General features: G+C 39.9%; 1 protein-coding gene across 2 annotated transcripts in view; it reads right to left on the bottom strand.

Moving 5' to 3' along the window:
- MND1 (meiotic nuclear divisions 1) overlaps window positions 1-19,149 on the bottom strand; it is a 77,323-nt gene that overhangs the window by 40,680 nt on the left and 17,494 nt on the right. The window lies entirely within an intron of this gene.

Raw genomic sequence — 19,149 nt, 5'->3', positions numbered from 1 at the left:
GGAAGAGGTCAGGAGGGGAAGAAAACAAAATAAAGATTTTGATTTTCATAATTCTGACCAATTCACTTTAAATAAAACTCAGTCAAAAACCACTACACAGACTTGCTGCCATATTAATAAAATTCTCCAAATTAGTATAAGGATTTTGTTAAGATTAACTTCATATCCTTTATTTCCTTTAATTTTCATTCACTTGTCAAATATTTGAATCTACCACACGCCAAAAACGGTGCTAGGTACTGATACAAGTTGACTAAGACATGGGGTTGAGTAAGCCAACAATCGTAGCATATTCCAGTAGATTAGAGTTATGTTCGGGGTACCACAGCACCAGAGAAAAGGAATATGTAAGTCAGAACAGGAAATGTAGAAGGGATGGACAGGGGTACAAATACAAAAATAAATTTTGGAAATTCTATTCTTTTTGGAAAAAGACTAAAAAAATGTGCATTTCAAGTCAGTAGTGGTCAGTTATCTCCTGTACTGCCAGGTGACTCCAGGGGAAGAGCAGGTTAGACATAACAGTTACAACATTGCTCTTTCCTGGCTGTGTGCACATCATAGGACCCCATGCTATGTCCACCAACACAAGCCAAAGTAAAATGGAGAAGTCATTCCCTTGAAGTTGAATTGCTCTTTCATTCTTAAGGCCAAGTTATTTGGGAGGGGCAAAGAAAAGAAGAGAACCAGAAGATGATGGGAAGAACCTACACTAACACATTTTTACCTTGCTTTTCCTTACAAAAAGTATTCAGAAAGACCACAAACACACTCACTCACTCTTTCTCTCTTTCAAGCGTGTGTGTGCACACACCCACAAATAAACACATCCACACACACAGTGACTAAAATCATCACCACACTGGGGAAAATGAACAAGTTCCAGCTAAAATTCTAGAAATAGCTATCAAGAAGAAAAAATCATCTCTTGACTTTCAATAATTTCTATATATTCTTCAGCATATGGAGAAATGTCATTTCACTTGGAAGTTTCCACAACATAATTAATCTTTTTTTTTTTTTTTTTTTTTTGAGACGGAGTCTCGCTCTGTCCCCCAGGCTGGAGTGCAGTGGCCGGATCTCAGCTCACTGCAAGCTCCGCCTCCCGGGTTCACGCCATTCTCCTGCCTCAGCCTCCCGGAGTAGCTGGGACTACAGGCGCCCGCTACCTCGCCCGGCTAGTTTTTGTATTTTTTTAGTAGAGACGGGGTTTCACCGTGTTAGCCAGGATGGTCTCGATCTCCTGACCTCGTGATCCGCCCGTCTCGGCCTCCCAAAGTGCTGGGATTACAGGCTTGAGCCACCGCGCCCGGCCAACATAATTAATCTTTATAATTATTATCTGTTGAGCCAAAACAGCTGCTTCACTATCATCCAAATACTAAACAAATGTACATATATTTCAGGAGAACTAGCAGATTAGAACATGCACTACCACTTTTATCACTTCCACATAAAGCTTTTCTTGCCCACTAAAATTATTAATTTATGTGAAAAATCTTCAGAAATGCATCTGTGTCACAGCTAGAGAGGTTAGTTTAACAATTATTTTTCCAAGCCAATACAAAGATTTATTTCAGCTTTGCAGAAATAAATTACTACACCTCAAATTATTTTCAGCAAAATTCAATCACATACACAGAGAAGGAAATTTTTTTGCTTAATATCAGAATATAACAGCTATTTTCTAAGCTACATATAATCTAATTGTTTTAAGCAATTAGGTAAGCAAAAGAATGTAAAAACATTCTGACAGGAAAACTTCCAGCTTCCTCTGCTTACTGTATGTGTACACAACAAAATTCAACCAACCACTAAAACACCCCATATTATGGCCTCCATTTGATTTCCAACCTTATTTTCCCATTACTATATAACAAAAGATTGCATATCCTTTCCAAGCTGGTCACCAACTATCCACTAAATGTAATCTGCTTTAAAGCTTTGTTTATCTGTGGTTACAAACAAGGATTATGGAGTCAGAATGCCTGGATTTGAATCTTGCTTCATTATTTACTAATACTGTCACCTTGGGCAAGTTATTCAATCTCTCAGTGCCTCCATTTTCTTTTACATAAAATAGTTAGTAGCAATACCTACTTCCTGCACTTCATGCAAGTGTAAGAATCAAAGGATATAAAACACGCAAAAGCTCTTAAAACTGTACCTAAGTGCTCAATAAATATTCCTTCTGTTTTCCCTTGGGAATTTCCTCCATCCATCTACACCTACCCAACTTTCAGCTCAAAATAATCATTTCTAAGAAGTGTCCCATAGCTATATAAATGTACAAAAATCTGCTATCCTCTAAACTTGTATAACAATTAGGACCCATAGCAAAGACAGTATTTGGCACTGAGTATACATTAAACATTACACAGTTAAATAACTTTTTCCAATAAGTTAATTAACCATATCAGGAATTTATCTTGCCTTACCAAGTAAAGTGTACATTCTCTGGACGTGAACCTCATATTCTATTATTTTTATATTGCCCAAAAAACTTAGCACAGCACATGCACAGAGCAGCCACACAGAAAATAACTGCCAAAGTTAACACAACCCATGAGCAGTTGCTGGTTTGTTTGCTATCTTAGAAGATGTTAAAGAGAAACGTTAATTATGACCATGAGGCTTATAGACTGTCTTTAATAATGATCAACACACACAACCTAAAGGCAAGAGAAAAAAATGTTTCCTGATTTTTCAGATATATTATAAGAATGTCTGTTCTCAAGGGACAAGAAAATTCCTGCACATAATTGGAATCACTGGCAGAAAAGAATGATAAAAAAAAAAAAAATTAAAGAGTCTCCCCAACTCCCATCTGGAAGTAATTAACAAGAAACTCAAGGGAAGTTAACATTATAATTTGGCAATATGTAGAATAAGCTGATCTTTACTGCAACCTTAAGTTTGGAACCTAGTTCAATCCAACATGAACTGAGTGGTTTCTATCTTTATGTGAATCCCACCATCTCTTGAAGCATTTTTCATCTCTAATGTTCATGTAGGCAGTTTGGCATGTATTACTTTTCACTCATTTTACTCTTTCAAGTGTATATATCTCACCTTCAGCACAGGTTAAAGTCTGGACCCTGACTTCTACTTTCATGAACTACCTTCGGTATCTGGTAAAATGTTTTACACACAGTAGACCCTCAAATAGTTGTTCTAACTGAATGAACAAGCTTACGGTATTTATTCCTGAGTGAATACTGATTTAGCTGATCTGTGGCCACCATATACTGAGTGCCTTAAGTACCAGGCATCTTACACATACCACTTAATCCTCATTACAACCCCCTTGAAGTAGGTGTAAGTTTTCTTTTACAAACTAGGAAACTAAGGCTTTAAAAGCCTTAAAATATTTTTCTAAGATTGTATAGCCGGTCAAGAAGTGAAGCTGTGATTTCCATCTATGTCTGCTTTCTAACTACTTCTACTTTCCATGAAGCCATATTGCTTCTCTAAAATGATAAGTGATCTTCAGAACCATGGCTGAGGGGCACAGTGTGATACTCTCATCACTTCTCAATATCCAGTGAAAGATTAAAGTAGGTTTAGGTCTGTGAAATGGCATTGAGGTCATTTTATTTGAGTTAAAAAAAAATAGTTATCTATAGCAAATGCCAAGGGCTATCAACCTTTTACAAATGATGTATCAAAATCTTGCTCTTCATTTATTTCTGGACTGCTTAGAACAGGAGGTACAGGATCTACCTATGTGTTAGCCTCTGATGCGACTTCAACTTATGAGCAGGTGTGTCAGATTAAGCTTTGATCTCTGGTACGTGAGAGTGGGGAAAGAGGGAGGTGTCATAAAATACACTGGATGCCAATTCTCTCATTCAGAATTAATAAACATTGACATTAAGCTCAATTTTTTAAAAGTTAGATTCACTGTACTAGCAAGAATTCCCTGCTTACTTCTATTAAGATTTGCCAAGCTCCCCCACTTTCTAAGTAGAAATTACGTGAAATCCAGAAGTAAAGAAATAAAAACTGTATATTTGACCTTTTCCCTCAAATGCAAAGAATTTATCTGAAGTCAACCAAGAAATGCTGAACCAGCCCCTATTATGCCTAGTTTTAGGAAGAAATGATTGCTTAGTAAGAAGGTAAGTACTTGAGGCTCAGTAATTATTTGTTGAATAAATAAAACATAGTTCTTGTCCTCAAGTAACTTAGAGACTAGTTAAGATGGCAGATTTAACATAACTATAGAGGTAATCACGCTAAATGTAAATGGTCTAGATACCCTAATTAAAAGGCAGAAATTGTCAGATTATACAAAAAAGCAAGTCCCAACTATATGTAAGAAGCTTACTCTAAATATGAAAACACGAAAAGATTAAAAGTAAACAGAAAAAGATATGCCATGCTACTTTTAATTAAAAAAAAAAAAAAAGATTTCCTATAGAAAGAGTTACTCCGAAGAAAGAGTTTCTATTTAACACCAGAACAGAGAATATTACCTGGGCCAGGTGCAGTGGCTCAAGCCTGTAATCCCAGCACTTTGGGAGGCCGAGACAGGTGGATCACGAGGTCAGGAGATTGAGACCATCCTGGCTAACACGGTGAAACCCCGTCTCTACTAAAAAATATAAAAAACTAGCCAGGCGAGGTGGCGGGCGCCTATAGTCCCAGCTACTCAGGAGGCTGAAACAGGAGAATGGCGTAAACCCAGGAGGCAGAGCTTGCAAGCTTGCAGTGAGCGAAGATCCGGCCACTGCACTCCAGCCTGGGCGACAGAGCAAGACTCCGTCTCAAAAAAAAAAAAAAAAGAATATTACCTGGAATAAAGAAGTCATTTCATAGTAATAAATACATCAAAGGCACATAATCCTTAATGTCTATGCATTCAATAAAAGAGCTTAATACCCAAATGTTCATCAATAAACTGTTGTATATTCATACACTGAAATTCCACTCAGCAACAGAAATGAATACATAAAGCAACATGGGTAAATCTTAAAATAATTTTACCAAGTAAAAGAAGCTGGGGGTGGGGGTGGGGGTGGGGGAAAGTACATACTATGGTATGATGTCATCTATATAAAATTCTAGGAAATACTAATAAATGGTGGCATAAAGCAAATTAGCAGTTTGCTGGGAATAGGGGAAGGGGAGCAGTGCAGGGAAGGAAGAGAAAGACTTTACAAAGGGGAATAGAAAAACTTTTAGGGTTGATTGGTATGTTCAATTACCTTGATTGTGGTGATAGTTTTGTGGACACATACATACGCCAAAGGTTATAAAAGCATACACTTTAAATATGAGCAGGTTTTTGTATGTCATTTATTTATCATTAAAGCTGCTTTTAAAAAACTAATTAAGAAGATATATACACGTAAAAAGTTTTCTTTAAAAAAAATCCTATGATATCCTCTAAGATGGCCTAAATGATCCCTCTTTGTACAGGCATACCTCGTTTTTATTGTGCTTTGCTTTACTGCACTTCAGATAGTATTTTCTACAGATTAAGTTTGTGGCGACCTTGAGTCAAGCAAGTCTATCGGTGTCATTTTTCCAATAGCATGTGCTCACTTCTTGTTTCTGTGTAATTCTTGCATTACTTTAAACTTTTTCATTGTTATTATATTTGTCATGGTGATCTGTGATCTTGATGTTACTATTGTAATTGTTTTGGGGTGTCACAAACCATGCCCACATAAGACAGTGAACTTAATATATGTTGTGTGTATTCTGACTGCTCCAGTGACTCACCGTTCCTCCATCTCTCACCCTCCCTTGGCCTTCCCTATTCCCTAAGACACAACAATATTGAAATTAGGCCAGTTAGGCCGGGCGCGGTGGCTCAAGCCTGTAATCCCAGCACTTTGGGAGGCCGAGACGGGCGGATCACGAGGTCAGGAGATCGAGACCATCCTGGCTAACACGGTGAAACCCCGTCTCTACTAAAAATACAAAAACTAGCCGGGCGAGGTGGCGGGCGCCTGTAGTCCCAGCTACTCGGGAGGCTGAGGCAGGAGAATGGCGTAAACCCAGGAGGCGGAGCTTGCAGTGAGCTGAGATCTGGCCACTGCACTCCAGTCCGGGCGACAGAGCGAGACTCCGCCTCAAAAAAAAAAAAAAAAAAAAAAAAAAGAAATTAGGCCAGTTAATAACCCTACAGTGGCCTCTAAGCATTCAAGTGAAAAAAGGTCACACATCTCTCACTTTAAATCAAAAGCCAGAAATGATTACGCTTAGTTAGGAAGATACAGTCAAAAGCCAAAACAGGCCGAAAGGTAGGCCTCTTGTGCCAAAGAGCCAAGTTGTGAGTGCAAAGGAAAAGTTCCTGAAGGAAATTAAAAGTGCTAATCTAGTAAACACACAAATGGTAAGACACCAAAGCCTTATTGCTGAGCTAGAGAAAGTTTTAGTGGTCTGGGTAGAGGATCAAGCCAACCACAACGTTCCCTTAAGCCAAAGCCTAATCCAGAGTAAAACCTCAACTCTCTTCAATTCTCTGTAGGCTGAGAGAGGTGAGGAAGCTGCACAGAAAAAGCTGGAAGCTAGCAGAGGTTGACTCATAAGGTTTAAGGAAAGAGGCCATCTCCATAACATAAAGGTGCAAGACGAGTTTGCAAGTATTATGAAGTGAAGCAAGTTATCCAGAAGACCTAGCCAAGCTACACTAAACAAAAAATTTTCAGGGTAGACAAAACAGCCTTCTGTTAGCAAAAGAAGTCATCTAGGACTTTCATAGCAAGAGAGGAGAAGTCCATGCCTGGCTTTAAAGTTTCAAAGGCCAGGGTGACACTCTTATTAGAGGCTAATACAGCTGGTGAATTTAGTTGAAGCCAATGCTCAATGAAAACCCTAGGGCCCTTAAGAATTATTCTAAATCTACTCTGCCTGTGCCCTATAAATGGAACAACAAAGCTCAGATGACAGCATATCTATTTACAGCATGGCTTACTGGATATTTCAAGCCAACCGTTGAGACTTGCTGCTCGGAAAAAAGATTTCTTTCAAAATATTACTGCCCAGTGACAATGTACCTAGTCACCCGAGAACTCTGATGAAGATATAAAAGGAGATTAATGTTGTCATGACTAATAACACAATACTCATTCTGCAGCCCATGGATCAAGGAGTAATTTCAACTTTCAAGTTTTATTATTTAAGAAAAGCATTCAGTAAGGCTATATAGCTGCCACAATGACTCCTCTGACGGATCTGAGCAAAGTAAACTGAAAACTTTCTGGGAAGGATTCACCATTCTAGATGCCATTAAGAATATCTGTGGCCAGGCATGATGGCTACCGCCTATAATCCCAGCACTTTGGGAGGCTGAAGTGGGCAGATCACTTGAAGTCAAGAGTTCAAGGCCAGCCTGGCCAACATCGTGAAACCCCATCTCTACTAAAAATACAAAAGTTAGCCAGGCGTGATGGTGCATGCCCGTAATCCCAGCTACTTGGGAGACCTAAGACCAGAGAATCACTTGAACCCAGGAGGCGGAGGTTGTAGTGAGCTAGGATCGTGCCAATGCACCCTAGCCTGGATGACAGAGTAAGACTCCATCTCAAAAAACAAAACAAAACATTTGTGATTCAGCGGAGGAGGTCAAAACATCAACATTCATAGAAATTTGGAGGAAGTTGATTCCAGCCTCCATGTATGACTTTGAGGAGTTCAAGACTCCAATGGAAGAAGTAACCGATGTGATGGAAATGGCAAGAATAAGAATGAGAAGGAGAAGCAGAGACTAAAGATGTGACTGAATTGCTGCAATCTTATGATAATACTTAAATAGATGAGAAATTGCTTCTTTTTTTGAGATGGAGTCTGGCTCTGTTACCCAGGCTGGAGGGCAGTAGTGTGATCTCAGCTCACTGCAACCTCCACCTCCTAGATTCAAGTGATTCTCCTGTCTCAGCCTCCTGAGTAGCTGGGATTCCAGGCGTATGCCATCAAGTCCAGCTAATCTTTGTATTTTAAGTAGAGACAGGGTTTCCTGATGTTGGCTAGGCTGGTCTCGAACTTCTGTCCTCAAGTGGTCTGCCTGCCTCAGCCTCCCTAAGTCCTGGGATTACAGGAATGAGCCACCAAGTCTGGTCCTAGGAATTGCTTCTTATAGATTAGCAAAGAAAGTGTTTTCTTGAGATGGAATCTATTCCTCATGCAGACACTATGAACACTGTTGAAATGGCAACAAAGGATTTAGAATATTCCAAAAACTTAATTGATAAAGTAGAGGCAGGGTTTGAGAGGATTGACTCCAATTTTCAAAGTTCTGTTGTGGGTAAAATGCTACCAAACAGCATCACATACTACAGAGAAATCTTTTGTGAAATCAATCAATGAAGCAAACTTCATGGTTGTCTTATTTTTAAAAAACGACTATAGCCATCTACTCTTCAGCAACTATCACCCTGATCAGCCAGCAGCCATCAAGATCAAGGCAATATCCTCCACCTGCAAAAAGATTACAACTCACAGAAGGCTCATGCTCATCAGCATTTTTTGCTCACTTTATTGCATTATTCCCTTTATTGTGGTGGTATGGAACTGAACCTGCAATATCTCTAAGGTATGCTCGTATTTATGGTCATGTGTAATCTCCTCTCTTGAGTGTACACTGAATTTAATGACTTGTTTCTAGGGAATAAAATGTGGCTGAGGTGATGGGATGTTGCTTCCTAGATTAAGATACAAAAAAACTACTGCTTCTGTCTTGGACTCTCACACATGTGTTTGCTTTGAGGGAAGCCAGCTGCCATACTGTGAGCTGTACTATGGAGAAAACCATGTGGTAAGAAGCTGAGGGAGGCCTCGGGACAAAAGCCATCATGGAACTGAGATCCCCAAGACCCTGTAAGGAACTAAATTCAATAACCACATGATTGGATTTGGAAGCAGATCCTCTCCCAGATGAACCTTCAGATGAGAATATGACCCTGGCCAACAGTTTGACTATACCTCGCATAAGGCCTTGAGCCAGACGTACCCAACTAAGCCATGCTGGGATTCATGAGTCACGTACCCAACTAAGCCATGCTGGGATTCATGAGTCACAAGAACTGTGAGATAGTAATGTCTATTTCTTAAAGTCACCCTGTTTTGGAGTACATATTTTTGTTACACAGCAATGGATAACTAATACAAAATCTAAATCACACATTTTTTTTTTAAAGGCTACAAAACAGTAGTATTCATTTAGAATACACATTCAGCCACAAATAACAATACTTAACTAAAACTGGATTAAACAAGGCTAGTACAGTATCTCATGATGCCACCAGAGACCCAAGATCTTTTTTCCAGGCTCTGTCATTCTTTGAGAATGTGATACGGACATGAGTGAACAGAACTGTCATCCTTATGCTTTTTACCTTGGTAACGCAGTATCACAGAAAATAAGAGAAAGAAGCTTTGCCTTTTTCAGGAAAGTATAAACTTTCCCAGGAAAGTCAAAGCTAGTCTTCTACTTACATCTCATTTATCACACCTGCTTCCCATTGCCACCATTAGTTGCTAGGGAGTCCGGAAAGATGAGTAATTTTTAGTAAGACACACTATCCCTTAACAAAGTATATTAATAGTAAAGAAGAGGAGGACAGTGTTTACTAGCTAGGCAACCAGCAGTACATGCCAAAGCAACATATTTTACTTGTGATAAAAAATATTACAGGAGGTTAGAGAAGGGTAAGAATACTTTAAGCAATGAGAGCTTGAGGAGGTTTCTGAGAGATGTTTAGAATTTGGCTAAATAGAGAGGACAGAAAAGGGAATTCTCAAAATGGATAAAAGCAAGAACAAAAAAACATGAAGATAGGGAAGTTCAGTAAGGCCCAAAAGTAAATTACCCTATATAAAGTTTCTAAATTCATAACTAAGATTTTAAAAATTTGCTGAGTGATGAATATGCACGTTGTTTCCTAGCAGGAAAGAAAAATACAGCATCACATTTAAGAGAAGAGATATGGGCAAAGAATAGTAATAAACATTTATTCAAGGAAGATATGCAAATGGCCAAGAAGCACATGAAAAGATGCTCAACATCACCAGTCATGAGAGAAATGGAAGCCAAAACCACAATGAGATACCACTTCATACTCACTAGGATGGCTAGAATCAAAAATTCAGATAGGTTTTGGGAGGATGTGGAGAAATGAGTACGCTAACACACTGTTTTTTTTTTTTTTTTTTTGAGACAGGGTCTTGTTCTGTCACCCAGGCTGGAGTGCAGAGGCCTGATCTCGGCTCACTGCAACCTCCGTCTCCCAGGTTCAAGTGATTCTCCTGCCTCAGCCTCCCAAGTAGCTGGGATTACAGGTGTGCACCACCATGCCTGGCTAATTTTTGTATTTTTAGTAGAGACGGGGTTTCATCATGTTGGTCAGGCTGGTCTTGAACTCCTGACCTCATGATCCACCTGCCTCGGCCTCCCAAAGTGCTGGGATTACAGGCGTGAGCCACCTCGCCTGGCCAACACACTGTTATTAGAACTATAAAATGGCGCAGTTACTCTGGCAAACAGTCTGGCAGTTCTTCACATAATTAAACACAGAATTACCATATGACCTAGAAGTTGTACTCCTAGGTATACACCAAGGGAAATGAAAACATATGTCCACACAAAAACATGTACATCAAAGTTTAGAGCAGCATTATTCAGAATAGTCAAAAAGTGGAAACAACTCACATGCCCATCAACAGATGAATGGATAAATGAGATGTGGTATATTTGTACAACAGAGTATTACGTGGCCATAAAAAGTAATGAAGTACTGAAACATACAACATAGATGAACTTTGAAAATACTATGACAAGGGAAAGAAGTCAGTCATGAAAGACTACATATTATATGATTCCATTCATATAGAATGTCCAGAACAGGGAAATCTACAGTGACAGAAAGTAGATTAGTGGTTGCCTAGGTCTGTGTGGGAGGAGTGGGCTGAGAAGATTCAGAATAATAGCTAAAGAGTAGAGGGTTTCTGTGTGAGGTAATGAAAATGTTCTCAAATTGACTGTAGTGATGACTGTACATCTATCAGTGAACATATTAAACACTATTACACCATACACTTTAAATGGGTGAATTATACAGTATATAAACTATATCTCAGCAAGGTTGTTGAAAAAAAAGAGAGATAAGGTGAGTACTTTTAGAATATCTGCCCAGCCACAGCACTTTTGAGACTTCCATTCTACCCAGCTCTAGCAGCCAAGGGGAGAGGCAGGGACAGTAAGGAGGGGAGAATGGAAAGACAGGCTACCTGTTTTGAGAAGAATGAAGGCCCTGGAGTCAAAATACCTGAGATGGAATCCCAATTCCACACTTACTGTGAGACTTGGACAAGCTCTTAATCTCTCTGTGCCTCAGTTTCTTCATCTATAAAATAAATACAATACTAACCTCATAATACTGTGGGGATTAAATGAGATAATACATTTAGGACCATGGTTCACTGCAAGGCACAAATGCTCAGTAAATACCAGTTATTATTCTTACATGTTTTCCCATTCCTATTTCTAGTTCCTTAAAACATACCCACTAGCGTGAGTAATGTCCTAGTACTTGTAACCAATAACACTCTACATATAGAACTTCAAAGAAAGTGTGGAACAACCTGAGAGTCAGGATTCAGTGAGGACTCTCCCATCTGCAGTGAGATTAGTGAAGCAGTTGGTTAAATTATAAAGACTTGTCTCTGAAATACAGATTCATACATTTAATTGTCTACTTGATGGTTTCCACTTCTTTGTCTAACAGTCACTTCAAACTTAACATGGTCAAAGCTGAATTTCTGATTTTCCTTCAGGAACCTTCTCCTCCTGCAGTCTTCCCTATCTTAGTAGAATTTTTAAAACATTCATCCACAACTGCTATGGTAGTCAATGTTCATATCAAGGATTACTATGACAGATCCTAAATGTAATCACATGTATCCTTATTAAAGGGAAATTTGACACATACAGCAGAAGAGAAGGCAATGTGACCCAGAGGCAGAGATTAGAGTGATGCAGCAACAAGTCAAAGAATGCTGGCAGCCCACAGAAATTGAAAGAGGTGAGGAAGATTATCCCAGAGAGCCTCTGGAGGAGAAGCAGCTGTGCCAACACTTTGATTTTTGCCTAGTAACACTGATTTTGAACTTCTGGCCTCCAGAGCTGTGAGAGAATAAATTTTTGCGTTTGCAGCCACCAAGTTTGCACTAATTTACTATGGCAGGCATAAAAAACTAATACAATTCCCTTATTGACCTCATACTCTACATCCATTCCATAAGGAAATCCTATTGGCTGTAATTTCAAACTATATCCAGAATTCAACAACTTTTTTCACAAATCCATTGCCACTGCTTTGGTTTAAACCATCATTACCGTGGTCAGCCACAGTGGCTCACACCAGTAATCCCAGAACTTTGGGAGGCTGAAGTGGGAGGACTGCTTGAGCCCAGGAGTTCAAGGCTGCAGTGAGCTATGATTGTGCCCCTGCATTCCAACCTGGGTGACAGAGCAAGACCTAAAAAGAAAAAAAAAAAGATGACCTCTTTTCTGAGGCCTTCTCTTTCCTTTTTTTTTTTTTTTTTTTTTTAAGATGGAGTTTTGCTCTCGTTGCCCAGGCTAGAGTGCAGTGGCACAATCTCAGCTCACTGCAACCCCCGCCTTTTGGTTTCAAGAGATTCTCCTGCCTCAGCCTCCCAAGTAGCTGAGATTACAGGGGCCCGCCACCATGCCCAGCTAAATTTTTTTTTTTTTTGTATTTTCAGTAGAGACGGGTTTTCACCATGTTGGTCAGGCTGGTCTTGAACTGCTGACCTCATGATCAACCCGCCTCGGCCTCCCAAAGTGCTGGGATTACAGGCGTGAGCCACCACGCCTGGCTCCTTTTTCTTAAATAAAAAATATAAAATAAATAAAAAACCACTGTAACCTTACAGTTGGATTATTCCAATAACCTATCTGATCTCCCTGCTTTCAACCTTTGTTTACTAATGGATCCCAAGTGCCCAGAACAGTATCTAGCACATGATGGTGGTATTTCATAAATTTGTTGTTATTTTGACTCCATGTCCTGTGTTCCTTTCTAGAGTTTTTTCTCTTATTTTGTGAGTATCTATCACAGGAGCAGGGGTGCTGTTCAGCATCTGAACCCTGTTTCTGTTTTGGGGAACTGTTTGTGCCAATAAGAAGCAGCTAACTCCTACCACAGAATCTAGAAACCCTAATTATTTACTTCCCCAGCTCTCCTGGCAACTAGAGTGTGGACACGTGACCCAGGCTTGGCCAATGACACATACCTTCCAGAATTGTGACTGGTAGCTTGGATAGAATTTTTTTTTTTTGGTGGCAACAACATCTGGTTCTTCAGTCAGGGACAGGAGTGCCAGTGGAACCATCTTCTAAGGTCAGCAACGTCAGCCCACATTCTATTTTTTATTTCTGTAAGTTTGACTACTCTAGATACCTCATATTATGTGGAATCATATAGTATTTGTCTTTTCATGACAGGCTTTTCACTTAGCATACTGCCCTCAAGATTCATTCATGTTGTAGCATTTGTCAGAATTTCATTCCTTGTGGTGGGATGAGCCTGCAATCCTAGCTAAGCAGGAGGCTAAGGCTGGAGAATCACTTACACTCAGGAGTTTGAGGCTGCAGTGAGCTCTGACTGTGCCACTGTACTTCAGCCTGGGTGACAGGGTGAGACTCCATCTCTAAATAACTATATAAAAGGAATGTCATTCCTTTTTAAGGCTGAATAATATTCCACTTTCACATTTTGCTTATTCATTCATGGAAAGCTATTTGGGTTGCTTCCACCTTTCAGCTACTGTAATGCTGTTATGAATGTAGGTGTAAAAATAGCTCTTCAAGACCCTGCTTTCAAGTCTTGGATATGTACCAAAAAATGGAATTTTTTTTCTTAAACAGGGTCTCACTCTGTGGCCCAACCTGCAGTGCAGTGGCACGAACACGGCTCACTGCAACCTCAAACTCCTAGGCTCATGCGATCCTCCTACCTTAGCCTCTCAAATAGCCAGGACCACAGGAGCCTACCACTATCCTCGGCTACTTTTACAATTTTTTGTAGAGATGCAGTCTTGCCATGTTGCCCAGACTGGTCTTGAATTCCTAAGCTCAAGTGATCTTCCCACCTCAGGCCCCAAGTAGCTGAGACCACAGATGTACACCACAGAATTGTTGAATCATAGGGTAATTCTATTTATAACTCTTTGAGGAACCACCATACTGTTTTCCACAGCAGCTGCACCATTTCACATTCCCATCAACAGTGCACAAGGGCTCCAATTTCTCCACATCCTTGCTAACACTTATTATTCTCTTTTGAAAAAAATTTATTACTATTATTTTGTAATAAATCTTGCTGTGTTGCCCAGGCTGGTCGTGAACTCCTGGGATCAAGTGATCCTCCCACTTTGACCTCCCAAAGCATTGGGATAACAGGCATGAGCCACCATACCTGGCCCTCTCTGTTTCTGACAGTAGCCATCCTAGAGAGTGTGCAGACACCTCATTGTGGGTCCCCATTTGTTAACCATGCAATTGTAATAGCCTCATAGCTGATTTCTCTGATCCTAGCTCCATTTCCCTCAACCTGTTCTTCATACTGTCCCCAGAAAGGCATTTATCATCATGTAACTCTGGTAAAAATGTTCATTGGCTTTCCATCCCTCTTAGGTAGGTCCAAACTCCTGATCACGCCACAGAGGAACCTATAAGACACGGCCTCTACCTATCTCTTCACCAATCCTTCTCTAGCCTCTTCCTTTTCTCCCACTGTCCTCCTACAACTGACTGCATGCTCTTTGAAGGCATGTTATTTCCAAAATCCAACCCATCTTCTTTTACTCAAAAAACATGCAAAACTGTCTTTGAATGATGAATAAAAAAATAAAATCAGGCTGGGTGCAATGGCTCATGCCTGTAATCCCAGCACTTTGGGAGGCCGAGGCGGGTAGATCATCTGAGGTCAGGAGTTCGAGACCAGCCTGGCTAAAGTGGCAAAACCCTGTCTCTACTAAAAATACAAAAATTAGCCAAGCATGGTGGTGGGCGCCTGTAATCCCAGCTACTCGGGAGGCTGAGGCAGGAGAATTGCTTGAACCTGGGAGGCGGAGATTGCAGTGAGCCGAGCTTGTACCACTGCACTCCAGCCTGGGCGACAAGAGCGAAACTCTATCTCAAAAAACAAACAAACAAACAGGAAGAACTATCCCCAGGTGACAGAAATGAAAAAACAAAGAGCAACAATAGAAAGGTGACTAGGGGCTAGGATTCTAACACACACACGAGGAAAGCAGGTGTGAAGGGTCATGAGACAAGGAGGGCTAGAACTGAGTTCCAGCATATAGCTCAAAGTACCAGCAAATTCCATGGACAAGGAGCTTACCTCCATCTTGCACTTCATGTGGGGGTGGGGGAAAGTCACCTATAGGAAAACAAATCTCTCAATCCACGCCATGTATAGACATGCATACTAAATTTTATGCAGTACTCATCCTGTATAAAACATGAGGTAGTGGAACTATAAGCCAAGAAATTAACATAAAAATTGGTCTATAACTACTAAAGTACCCAGAGACTCTAAAAAAAAAAAAAAGCCTAAACCACTATTTCAGAGAGCACCTGTGGCTCCCACAGACTAAATATCACCAACTGAATGTGAGTTCATAAATAAAAACTAAAAAACATACAGGTTAAAAAAAACTACAAATGGTAGTAGCCAGCAGATACACAGATCAAATTAATAGTCCTCCCCAAATTTGACATATTTAAGTAATCGGAAAATATAAGTTAAGTATGTGTATTAGGCTGTTCTCACATTGCTATAAAGAAATACCTGAGACTGGGTAATTTATAAAGAAAAGAGGTTTAATTAGCTCCTGGTTGTGCAGGCTATACTGGAAGCATGGCGGTTTCTGCTTCTGGGGAGGCCTCAGGGATCTTTTACTCAGAGGGAGCAGGCGTTTTACATGGCAGGAGCAGGACTCAAAGCGAGGGGAGGTGCTACACACTTAAACAGCCAGATCTCATGAGAACTCACTCACTATCACAAGAACAGCACTGAGGGGATGATGCTAAACCATTCATGAGAAACTGCCCCCAAGATCCAATCACTTGCCATCAGGCCCCACCTCCAACACTGGGGATTACAATTTGACATGAGGTTTCGGAGTGGACACAGATCTAAGCCATATCAATAAGTTTAAATTTATAAAAGAGATGAAAGCAATAGAAGCCATAATGAAATAGAACAGTGGAGGAAAAACAGGATAGGCAGAACTGAAAAAGGACCAAATAGAATTTCTAGACATAAAATCTAATTATTAAAATAAAAAGACTCAATGAACAGCTAAGTAGCAGATTATAAATAGCTATGGAAAGAACTGTAAGTGAAAGAGCTGAGAAAATTAACTGCAATGAATCACAGACATGGAAAGACATGGAAAAATAAAGAGTTCTTAAACAACATAGACAATAGAATGAGGATACAAATAGGAATCCCAGAAGGAAAGAACAGAGCTATTAGGGAACAGGAAACAGTTTAAGTAATACCACCTTAGAATTTTCTTTTCTTTTTTTTTTTTGAGACAGAGTCTTGCTCTGTGGCCCAGGCTGGAGTGCAGTGGCACGATCTCGGTTCACTGCAAGCTCCGCCTCCCATGTTCACACCATTCTCCTGTGTCAGCCTCCCGAGTAGCTGGGACTACAGGCGCTTGCCACCACGCCCGGCTAATTTTTTTTGTATTGTTAGTAGAGACAGGGTTTCACCATGTTAACCAGGATGGTCTCAATCTCCTGACCTTGTGATCTGCCCGCCTTGGCCTCCCAAAGTACTGGGATTACAGGCGAGAGCCACTGCGCCCGGCCAGAATTTTCCATAATAGAAGACTTTAATTATTACATGGAAGTAGCAGCCAGGGTACTAAAGCAGAAGAAATAAAAACATGCAAACTCGGATTCATGATAAAACATCATAACATAACATCAAAGACTGAAGGAAATCTTAAAAGCAAACAGAAGAGAAATTACTAAGGAAAACAAGACAATTAGAATGATAGCAAAACATCTCATTAGCAACATATGCCACAAGACAACGAAATAACATTTTCAAAATGCTGAGGAAACATAACTAAGAATTCTATATTCGGGAAGCAATGATATATTAGACATTTTCAAACAAAGATTGAGTTTACCACTCTTACACAGCCAGAGGCTGAACAAACTACTAAAGGAAGTCCTTCAGTATGGATTCCTTCTTGACATGTTTTTAAATCCATAAAGTACACAGGGTTACAGGCCGCTTGCAGTGGCTCACCCACCAGCACTTTGGGAAGCTGAGGTAGGTGGATCACTTGAGCTCAGGAGTTCAAGACCAGCCCGGGCAACATGGCAAAACCCTGTCTCTACAAAAAAGTACAAAAATTAGCAGAGTATGCTATAACCCCAGCTACTCAGGAGGCTGAAGCGGGAGGATGGCTTGGGCCTGGGAGGTTGAGGCTGCAGCGAACCATGTTTGTGCCACCACACTCCAGCCTGGGTGACAAAGCAAGACCCTGGGTACTTTAGTAGTTATATAAGTGTGTGTGTATATATATATATATATTTGTGTGTGTGTGAGACAGGGTCTTGCTTTATGTGTATACATATATAGACATATATATGTATATATACAACACATACACAAAATAAGTAAATTATACCAAAATACAGTTACTTTGGACATGTATGTACAAAAAATTGAATTTAGACACACACTTTACACCTTTCCCAAAAATTAACTCAAAATGGATAATAAATCTAAGTGTAAAATGCAAAACTACAAAACTCCTAGAAGGTAACATAGGAGAAAATCGACATGCCCCTGGGTTTGGCTATGACTTTTTAGTTACATTACCAAAAGAATGTCCCAGGAAAGAAAAAAATTGACCAGTTGGACTTCATTAAAATTGAAAACTGCTCTGTGAAAGACGCTGTTAAGATAATGAAAAGACAAGCCACAGACTCAGAGAAAATCTCTGAAAAGCACGTATTTGATAAAGAACTGGCGTCCAAAATATACAAAGAACTCTTAAAACTCAATAATGAGAAAACAAAAACTCAATTAAAAAATGGGCAAAAGATCTAAACACCTCCTGTTACAAAGATGACAAATAAGCATAAAAAAAGATGTTCCAGGGCTGGGCATGGTGGCTCACGCCCGTAAACCCAGCACTTTGGGAGGCCAAGGTGGGTGGATCACCTGAGGTCAGGAGTTTGAGACTAGAGTGGCCATCATGGTGAAACCCCATCTCTCCTAAAAATACAAAATTAGCTGGGTGTGGTGGCATGCGCCTGTAATCCGAGCTACTTGGAAGGTTGAGGCAGGAGAATCATTTGAACTAGGGAGGCAGAAGTTACAGTAAGCTGAGATCGCACCATTGCACTCTAGCCTGGGCAAAAAAGGTGAAACTCCATCTCACAAAAGAGAGAGAGAGGAAAAAAAAAAGATTTCCAAATCATACGTCATTAGAGAATGGCAATTTAAAACAACAATGAGATACCACTACACATGTATGTGAAACTCCGTCTCACAAAAGAAAAAAAAAAAAAACAAAGATGTCCAAATCAAAAGTCATTAGAGAATGGCAATTTAAAACAACAATGAGATACCACTACACATGTATTAGAATGGCTAAAATACAAAACACCGACAACACCAAATCCTGGCAATGATGTGAACCAATAGTAACTCTTACCCACCGTAGTTGGGAATGCAAAAACAGATACTTTGGCAGTTTCCTAGAAAGTAAACATAAACTTACCATACAATCCAGCAATCATGCTCCTTGGTACTAAATGTGTTGAAAATTTATGTGTACATAAAACCTACACACGAATGTTTATGGTAGCTTTATTTGTAACTGCCCAAACTTGGATGTGACCCAGATGTTCCTCAATAGCTCAATGGATAAACAAACTGTGGTATAATCATATGATGAAATATTATTCAGCAATAAAAAGAAATGAGCCATCAAGCCACTAATAGACATGGAGAAACCTCAAATGCATATTGTTAAGTGAAGGAAGCCAATCTGAAAAGGCTACACACTATATGATTCCAACTATATGGAAAAGGTGAAACTATAGAGACAGTAAAAAGATCAGTGGTTGCTAGA

This window comes from Trachypithecus francoisi, unplaced genomic scaffold, assembly GCF_009764315.1.
Source record: "Trachypithecus francoisi isolate TF-2019V2 unplaced genomic scaffold, Tfra_2.0 Lachesis_group1, whole genome shotgun sequence".
NCBI classification, from domain to species: domain Eukaryota; kingdom Metazoa; phylum Chordata; class Mammalia; order Primates; family Cercopithecidae; genus Trachypithecus; species Trachypithecus francoisi.
This window is presented reverse-complemented; position numbering and strand designations above follow the sequence as displayed.